A 10,400-nucleotide genomic window follows, 5' to 3' on the forward strand; every position below is an offset into this window, starting at 1 on the left:
CTGCTATAAACAGCATCAGCTGAAAGAGCCTGTGGATCAGGAGCGATCCCTTCCTGGATGATGACCGGAGTCTTCTCTTCCAGAGAAGCTCATAGAGGCTATTTTTACTAGGGATATGAATGTAATACATTCATTTAGTGCAGTGAATTATATATAACATGAAATAATGCTATAAATCATGCCTTTAGTCTGCATATAAATTCAGTAATTCTTCTACCTCTACCATTTTGCAAAAATGACTGTCTGACATATATGTGTGTGTGTGTGTGTGTGTGTGTGTGTATGTCAAATTAGTATTTTTATATTAAATATATGTTTTATATCATTTTAAATATGAGTATTTAATTTTTATATGAATCTTTTTGGTAATCACTATCCAAGTGTTTATTCTTGGTAATCAACATTTCTGTTAAAAGCCTGGATCAACAAAATATTTAATTAGACTAATTCAGTGTTTGTTTGTTTGTTTTTATTTATTTTCCATAATTTAAATTGACTGAATTCTACATGTTATTGGTTTTTCATATTTTGAGCATGTTTTTCATGGTGCACTTCTGTGACTTTTGTTCTAGGATCCCGGGAATGGCTGGACTTCCAGAAATTTAAAGGGATTCCTGGATCCTGGAAATCTGGCTGATGTTGGGTCTGTCTGGCAGCGGGAGGCGGGACACGCACACACACACACACACACACACACACACACACACACACACACACACACACACACACAGGGCGACTCTAATCCCTCCGGCTGGATGAGCAGCTCATGACTTTCATGGAGAAGTGACTCTGACTCCTCAGAAAAACATGAGGAGTGTGTGGGGCTGCATGTTCCCAACACACACACACACACACACACACACACACACACACACACTCATACACTCACACACACACACACACACACACACACACACACACACACACACACACACTCACACACACACACACACACACACACACACACACACACACACACACACACTTCGGTTGCCATTTTTAGTCCTTGTTTGTGTGGATCTATACATACATTGAAGATATTCTGTATTAGATTTTTGATATAGAGTAATCAGCATATTAGGGTTCGGTGGGTTTTATGTATGTATGAGACAGAATGCCAGAGACTGTATTATAAAGCAGGATCAGGGTATTATGGGTATTTACTGTGTGTAGGTGTGCGTATCTGAGTAATTGCTGTTGATGTGCATTTACTGTGAGGTTATTATAATCGCGGTACAAACCCTCGAGTGTCACCGTTGCTCTCTCTCAGATACTCAGCGTGGGTGTTGATTGACAGCTCTCTTTACCAGGACCCAGCGGAACAGCTACTCCATTTAGAGCTATAACGCCATCTAGAGTCATGAAATATCATGTTATATTATTATTTTTCCTCAAGACGTCGGCAACGACACCCTATGTAAGATATTTTGAGCTGAATTTGTTTATGCTTGAAATTGTGAGTTATTTTGAATCTAAGTTGAAAGAATGTGAGGAATGTGCTTAAATTAGGCTACTGTTTATTTATTATTTATTGATCAAATCTAGTAATTTAAAAGTAAAGTCAATAAAAAGTAACAAAAAATCACAAAAAAAATTTTGCATTACATTAAAAAATAAATAAATAAATTATTAAAACAAAATAAAACAAGCTTTCTGAAAAAAAGAAAGAAAGAAAAAAAGTTACATTTTAGGGCTTCGGGTCATTTTGACCCGTGAGGGAGGGATGCGTAAAGTTGTACTTGCTTATGTTTCCAGTATCATAACCTTCCTCAAAGGACTTTTCGAATGAGTGCCTAAAAATGAGAGATGTTTTGCTGGAAGAGAGACGCTTCTTCCTCCACAGATCCTGTCGGTCAGAGAGACGGCCATTACGGCTCTGCTCAACAACACACACGGCCAACATGTGTCACAGGAAACGCCTCATACTCCAGGATTAAACTGAGGTATTTTCACCTCCCGCTGAGAACATTAAAGATGTGGAAATCCAGAGAGAGAGAGAGAGAGAGAGAGAGAGAGAGAGAGATATAAAGACAAGCAGGGACTCGGGGATTTGTCGCTGGCTATCTGGAGTGTTTGGGTTTGAAGGGTTTTTATATTCGGATTGTGAGAAAGCATTTCTGTTTGATGTGCTAATATCAGCCGCTTCAAAGGGAAAGTCTCACTCGCTCTGTGTCTCTTATCTCTCTCTGCTCTTCTTCTCTGAGGGACGTCAGGCTTCGGTTATACCTCAGCCACGTCGATGTGTCGTGATGAGAATGAAGACTCGAGGCCACGATGAGCTCTTCAACGGAGAGCAGGGCAGGTCAAAAACTGCACTCGAAAAAATACAAACCCATATTTGAGTCAAATATGGACAAACCCAGCCAGTGGGGTATAATTTCTGGTTTTTGTTTTGTTTTGTTTTTACAATTTTTAACCCAACGGTTGTGTTTGTCCATTTCTGACCCAAATTTGGGTAAAAACAACCCTACATTGTCTCATTCTAGAATAAAGCAGAAATGCTTAAAAATCTTGGTTATGCCTTTACAAATATATTTTCTTCAAGCAAATCATAATTTGTTTATTATTCCTTATTTTATTATTAAAAATGCAATAATACATTTTAAAAAAGTTATATATATATATATATATATATATATATATATATATATATATATATATATATATAAACTTTATTAAGTATTGCATATATATATATATATATATTATTAAAAAATAATCATTTTAAATAAAAAAAAATAATCATTTAAAAATGTAAAAAATAATAATAATAATTTAAAAATTTCAGTAAAAATTGTTTTATTTTAACTGAAATTGTATTAACTAAACAGCTCATAAACATGCTTAATCACTAGAAAAATAAATAAATAACCTGTTAAAGGTGAAAGTATTATGCAATAATTCAAGAACTTTTCCTCATATAGAACCTTTTTGGTTTAAAGCGTTCTTTGAAAATTGGCATAAAAACATACAAATTTATTATTTAATTATTATTGATTTTATTATTTATATATACGACTGGAAATGTGTTCTAAGACCGTTTTGCTAACGTTCCAGTTAAGTAATGATAACTTGAAACGCAACGTTCTCTGAATATTTTAAACTGTAATGTTACTTTAGAACATTAAAGGAACATGAGCATTGCACTGTCTCGTTCTCCAGTCATTATGGGATGTTACTTTTGAGTGTTCTCTGACCATCCCGAAACAGAGAGTAGGCCTAAAATTTAAAAAGCGTCCAAATAAAACATTTCTGAAAAATAACATTCCATGAAGGATGTATAAATGTTTTTAACGTTTTGATGATGTTATTAAAGACCAGATGAAGTTCATAACTTTCAGAAAACCTTGACAGAACGTTCGTCAAACAGTATTCTTGTTTTTATCAGACGTGTGTGTGTGTGTGTGTGTGTGTGTGTGAGTGTGTGTGTGTGTGTGTGTGTGTGTGTGTGTGTGTGTGTGTGTGTGTGTGTGTGTGTGTGTGTGTGTGTGTGTGTGTGTGTGTGTGTGTGTGTGTGTGTGTGTGTGTGTGTGTGTGTGTGTGTGTGTTTGTGTGTGTGTGTGTGTGTGTGTGTGTGTGTGTGTGTAAGGTTAGTATGTGAACTTTTGACTGTCTGGGGCCTCTGGGCTCTGGGTTTTCTGTGATATCTGACAAGCTTTTTTCTCTGCGGAGAGAACACAGCTGGTGTGTGTGTGTGTGTGTGTGTGTGTGTGTGTGTGTGTGTGTGTGTTTCGTCCCTCTACACGCATTTAAAGACTCAGACTCTGTCCAAAGCCACAGACAGCTGCATTGCTGCCCAGTTAGTCAATGACTCGTTCCTCCTAAAGAAACTTCCCACACACCACCATCATCACGTCTAATGATGTAAAACAAACTCAAACGAGCTTCAGACAAAACCAAGCACATATTTAATCACTACACTGAAAAACAAAATAGTGTTTCACTCCGATATTACCAGTCAATTTCACAAACAATTACAAAGAAACGGCAAGTAACACATTTAATTAAGTGAAATTTTGAGTATTTTCTGGTAAAACATATACAAATATAATGTGTCCAGTGTATAATGCTTATTTCTCAGTTGAATATAATATAATATTTATTCAAATAAACTATATAGAACTGTAAAGGGTTCTGTCAGGTGCTTCATTTAGATCCTTTTAGGGTTTCCCACCATTTTATGGATTTAGTTTTAATTAATTAATTTATTTATTTTTTATTTATTTTAAAATTTTAACTGAAATTTTATTAACTAAACAGCTCATAAACATGCTAGAAAAAAATGCAATAACCTGTTAAAGGTGAAAGTATTATGCAACAATTCAAGAAATTTTCCTCATGAACCTTTTGGGTTTAAAGCGTTCTTTGAAAATTGAGTCAAGAACCCTAGAGTTCAATATGGGACCATTGAACCTTTTTTTCTAAGAGTGGAGAATATTTGTATAGAATATTTGGCGGCTGTTCCATAATAATAAGGCATTATAATTAAGCTGGTACCTCATTTTGAGATATCTTCTAAAGTTTCATATTTATCTTTTGCAGAGATGCATTGCCAACGAATCCAAAATAATCTACTTCATGATTGATTATTTTAGCCATGTGTGTGTGTGCCGTGTCTCTTCATGCTGATTAGCATCACAGTATTAGTTCAGTAACATGCTGTCACTAACCAAATGTGACTAAACTAACTAACATTACCCACATTATCATTCTCATACCATGTCTTCTGTCCGCTTTAACCAATGCAAATGTGTTTTAATGTCGTAGATTGATGTGTGAGACGTGTGCTGATTCCACTCCTGCTGACGGTGTGTGTTTACGCAGACGTTTCCCTCACGCTGTTTCTGTCGGCACTTCCACCCGGATCGCTCAGGTGACGAGAACAGGGACCACACCAGCATCTCTCACTGGACATGAGCCTGGATCAGTCTGTACATATTTCAATGGATATACAGTCAAACCAAACATCATTCAGACACCAGATATCTTTTTCTTTTCTTTTTTTTTTACTAGTGTGATCAGGACACTATAGTTCATTTCTGTAAGTGAGGAGAGCAAAATAAAGTAAACTGTGACATATTATACCCAATAAATCTTCATACAGAGACTACCAGTAACATTTGAGACCATAAATGATTCCGACACTTTGAGCTGATCATGTTTTGCTGAAGTGTTTTGTCTTTAATTGCTAATGCTCTTTTTACACACAGACTGAACAAAATGAAGCATTGCTTGGTCACTGGTTGAGCTAAACTGGTATTATCTAATTGTGTAGTTAAATTTAACAGCTGACAGATATTCAACATAATTCATGTGTGAGACAGTCTAACAGAAGGACGGACAAAACCAGTCAAATATCAACTGAGTTCTGCTCATATTTCATTACCATTTTAGAAACTATAGCGAATAAACTGTGATAATGTGAGAAATGTTGAAGGAGTGTGAATAAAGTTTGTTTGACTGTATAATGGCATTTTCTGCAGTTGTTTTGCATCACATATTCTCAAAAATAAAGCTTGAAATGACAGTCTTGTGGCTTCAACAGAAGAATACACCATCGCTTAAAGGGGTGGTTGATTATGATTTGACTTTTCTAACTTTAGTTAGTGTGTAATGTTGCTGTTTGATCATAAACAACATCTGCAAAGTTACGACGCTCAAAGTTCAAAGCAATGGGAGATATTTACTTTTACAGAAATCACTGTTTAAGGACTACAACAAACGGCTGGTAGAGACTACACCACATTCCTCCCGGGTTAGTGACATCACCAACCCTAGAATTTACATAAACCCCGCCCCCTGAACACGATTTATAGATTATCATGACAGAATATGCTAATCAATGACTAGAAGATAACTACACATAAACTACATAAATTCATCAACTAACCATTCAGAAATGTCCTGTTGCTTCTACATGTTGTCACTTCTTCTTGAGTCTCTCCATCATTGTCTGACTCCGGTTTGAACATAAAAGGCTAAAAGTTTTTGAAATGTTCAGTGCATGTGTGTGTGAGTGCAGCTGTTGAAGCTCCGCCCTCTGCGCCGGGAGCAGCAGCTCATTTGCATTTAAAGGACCAGACACAAAACGGTGTGTTTTTGCTCACCCTCAAAAAGTGACAATTTTAACATGCGATATAAAAATATCTGTGGCGTATTTTGAGCTAAAACTTCACACACACACTCTGGGGACATCAGAGATTTATTTTACATCTTGTGAAAAGGGCATTATACCTCCCCTTTAATAACCTTGTGGCTCTCTCTTGAAAAATGATTGCTTAAAATCAGTATGTCTTGAACTCTTTTTACCTCGGCTGCTGCTCTGTATGAAGGTCAGGTGAATAAATCAGAGTTTGCTCTCGTCTTAGAGTTTAAAAGGCCACATGGCCCCGATTTCACAGTCCTCCATATGTAGGGTTACAGAAGAAGCCCTCAACCTCATCATTTACATGTGTTTCCCCGCAGGCCTCTGTAGACATTTATTACAGGGATTAACCAAACTATGATGAATGCTCTGAGACTGACCGGGTTACGCTCACTGTTACTTAACATGCTCATCTGAGAGTCAGCGTGTTGTAATATCAGTCTGGACTGAAGGTCATTTCATTCTGAAGCATGTGAGGAAAGAAGAACCACAAACAATTCAATTAAAGGGGCCACTCTTAAAAAAAGAAACCAAAAAGTCATATTCTTTATGAATATCAGTCTTATTTTCTAGTAAAAATATCTAAAAATCCTTAAAGCAAGATATTGCACAATATTTGATCTCTTTGTTTGGATCTTGCATTGATTTTTGCAGTGTGCATATATTATACTATTCAAATACTGTGACGGAAAAGCAAATTAGCTCAAGGTACACTATCTAACTTTTGTTTCTAGCAGTTAAATCTGCATGCATTTTGCAGAAAAACATTGGGTAACACTTTATTTTACAGTGTCCATGTTACATATGTTACATGTACTTACCATAGTAATAACAGTAAATTATGCATAATTACATGTAACTAACCCTCAACCAAACCCTAATCCTACCCTAACCCTATAGTAAGTACATGTAGTTCATTAATATTACTCAGTACTTAAATGTATAATTGCATTGTAACAACGACACCGTCAAATAAAGTGTAACCAAACAGTGTTCTGGTTGTACTTTGGCTCTGTGCGGATGAATATGATTATCCTGCTGCTCATAAAACATTCACTACCTGGTTTAAGAGATAAAACCAGTTTAGATGGGAAGGATCTCAAGCTGACCGGCTGAAGACGTTACTGTAGTTTTACCCATTAAAAGACACCAGAATAAACTCCAGCACAACAACCGTAATGAACTGATCTTCATAATAGATACAGCTTTACAGTGAACTGTTAGAGAGACACATATGACAGTTTATCTGTACGATAAAACACTTACTCTCCTGTTGAGTAATAAAACACCATCATCTCTGTGTCGCTTTTACAACATTTAAAATCCTTCAGTTTTAGTCTCTGAAAAGCCAAGCTGATGTTGATTCTTGTTTTATTACGAGCTCTGTCTCATTCTCTTTTCTCCAGCAGAATCTCCTCTGTTCAGTGTTCGTTTGTTTGTCACACATACACACACACACACACACACACACACACACACACACTCCCACACCAGACATGCGTCAAAGCAGCTGGAGCAATTTCCCACGAAAACCATCCCGTCAGGCCTACAATATAAACACTAAAAACAGGCTTACCATAGTAAATCAGGGTAAGACAAACACACTTTGGAATAATGAATCATTATTTAAATATTGTTCATTTAGAAAAAAAGTTTTCACATAGTGTACCTTTAAAGGGATACTGAATTTCTTTCTTCTGCTGAACAGAAAGGAAGATATTTAGAAGAATGTCAGTAACCAGACAGTTTCTGGTACCATTGACTTCCTTAGTAGGAAAAAAATATATACTATGGAAGTCAATGGTACCAGAAACTGTCTGGTTACTGATATTCTTCTAAATATCTTCCTTTCTGTTCAGCAGAAGAAAGAAAATCATACAGGTTTGAAACAACATGAGGGTGAGTATATGATGACAGAATTTTTCATTTTAAAGTGGAGTATCCCTTTAACGTATCCAGATGTTTAGCTACCTAAGAAATATTACATCTGCTTTAATTAAATATGAAGAAGACTATTGTGAATTTAATAGCAATTTCTTAGAGAAAATTGTTTACATCTGTAACATTTGCATGTTCATTCTTTTCCATTCTTTTTCCGGTTTAATTAAAATGCATTTCTTCAAGCGTTATTTCCCCCCACACAAAGGCTGTCTGCGAGCACATGTGCACATGCATCATCAGATTGAGTGTGAGGTGTTGTGCTCGTGCACCTGTCTGCACAGCTCTGGCTCTGGGGTTGAGTGCTGCTTTCATGCACATCGCTGTATAATGTGTAGGTAATTTGAGGTCTGTCAAAGCATGCCTTTGATTCTTCTCGTATACAGCACGCAAAAAAACAACCAACGGATGCATCCTTTTGTTGCTGTTCGCCGTCAGATTAGTCCGCAGAGGAGCGACACAATGCCACATCTGTACGAGATCCAGTGCCGGTTTACCATCATAATGCTTCACAGATGGCACTGAACACAGGAAGGATTCAAGCTTGTGTTTTACCTCATTAGCTCCCCCTCCTCCACCCCCACATCAACCTCACACATCTCACCACAATTACTCATTAATTAGCATAGCAAACGCTGCGCTGACCGCAGAAAACACAGATGAGAATGGAAATGTATTTTCCCGTGCAGGGATTGATTGAGAGAAGGGCAGAGGAGAACAGCGCGCGAACGGCTGCTTTAATAAACATGTGATTGATTTGATTTCCCGGGGTTTGGTCGTATATGAGTCGTGAATCAGACTCGTAGATCTGTCGCTGCTAATGAGTGATTTACAGCGGTGTGTTACTGACACAAGGCCTGTTCACGAGACAATTCAGCGTGTGTGTGTTTGACAGACCGCAGGGTTTAATGCGTCTCTTATATTGCCACTCACTTAATAATGTTGGGTTAAAAATAACCCATCGAATAACCCAACAATGGGGTTGAATAGCACCTTTCCAACTGTGGGTTATTTTAACCCAATGCATTGGGTTAAAAGCCAATTGGGTTAAAAGTAACCCAACGGTTGTTCACTATTTAACCCAACTGTTAGGTTATAACTGAAAATAACCCAACGACGTAAACAAATGACCCAACAAATTTTAAGACAGCCCAACATGAACCCAATAGCCTATGTGGTTAAAAAAGATAACCCAACGTTTTTTTACTGACAGTTCTGAAAGTCAAGGATACTTGTTCAAATGCAACCCATTTTATTTCAGTAATGTGAGTGAACCAGAGTATTATTGTGTTAAAAAATATATGCTGGCAGCCTCTCTTATCCATTTTTGATAAATTAAGGTTCTTCATTTGCATCAATGGTTCCATGAAGAACCTTTAAATTCCCCCTGTAGATCACCAAAATTACATAATTGAGTGTTTTTTCCTTGAAATGCCTTAAAATATCTTGAATGTAACTCCACACCCTTGACTCATTAGTATGCGCAGTTCTATGAATTTAAACGTACAGTATGGAATTTTTCGCCACTAGGGGTCGCTAACCTATTTACAATAACAAAGGCGTAGTTTGATGACGCAACATTTGCTAAGAATTATGGATCTTGTCGTCAACGTCAAGCCGACCGATCTAATCTATGGATCTAATAATGTTTATGGATGACTGAATACATCGATGCTTTTATCATGACTGTGATATGAAGCAGTTCGGGATTGCTAAGAGACAGCTATCAGCTCCACACGCGACATTTCATTCTACCGAACTAACGTTACACGCGAGTGCAGAATTACTACTCACAGTCACAGGTCAGTTTATTAGACAAATTAAACGCAGCGCTGTTTCACTTGGTCTAACATTACACTATCACACTAAACTGTTGAAATGTATGTGTTAGTTTGTCTGTATGAGACTAGCAGTAAGCTAGATCAACATTAGAATAAAATACAGATCATATTCTAACATTTCATCATGTTGAGCTATATAACATTGATTAGTTTTACGTAAATGTGCTCACCTGTTTAATAAAGTCCATGTAGAAGCGGTCGAAGTCTCGGACGTGGAGCTCTCGTTTATATACTGTCTATGGGAGCTCTAGGCATCTCGAAAACACCGCGCTGATATTGATTCTCGTTTTAGTTCTCCTTTTGTATCCAAAGTCTGCTTGCCATGGTCCATAATGTTTGAACGAAACAACAACAGCGTGCAAATAGACATTGCGAACTACCGTCAGTCGCTTTGGTTACTATCAGAGGGCTCTGGTTCATAGCTCTGGTTGCCATGGCAGTACGAGCGGAAACCAGGGACAACGCGGATATGACGC

At 37.2% G+C, this 10,400-nt stretch overlaps 1 protein-coding gene across 2 annotated transcripts in view; it reads left to right on the forward strand.

The window, feature by feature from the left end:
* LOC309491273 (uncharacterized protein) overlaps positions 1 to 7,671 on the forward strand; it is an 82,880-nt gene extending 75,209 nt beyond the window's left edge. Inside the window, exons 8-10 of one of the 2 annotated variants that reach the window (XM_082160776.1) lie at positions 573 to 1,747; positions 1,844 to 1,943; positions 4,768 to 7,671. The gene's annotated coding sequence lies outside the window, so the exon portion shown is untranslated. The remainder of the gene's footprint in view (positions 1 to 572; positions 1,748 to 1,843; positions 1,944 to 4,767) is intronic. The other variant, XM_082160777.1, reaches the window with a different exon arrangement.
* Positions 7,672 to 10,400: the final 2,729 nt, after the last annotated feature.

The sequence above is a fragment of the Leuciscus leuciscus genome (assembly GCF_965113295.1).
Source record: "Leuciscus leuciscus genome assembly, chromosome: 25".
Lineage (NCBI taxonomy): Eukaryota > Metazoa > Chordata > Actinopteri > Cypriniformes > Leuciscidae > Leuciscus > Leuciscus leuciscus.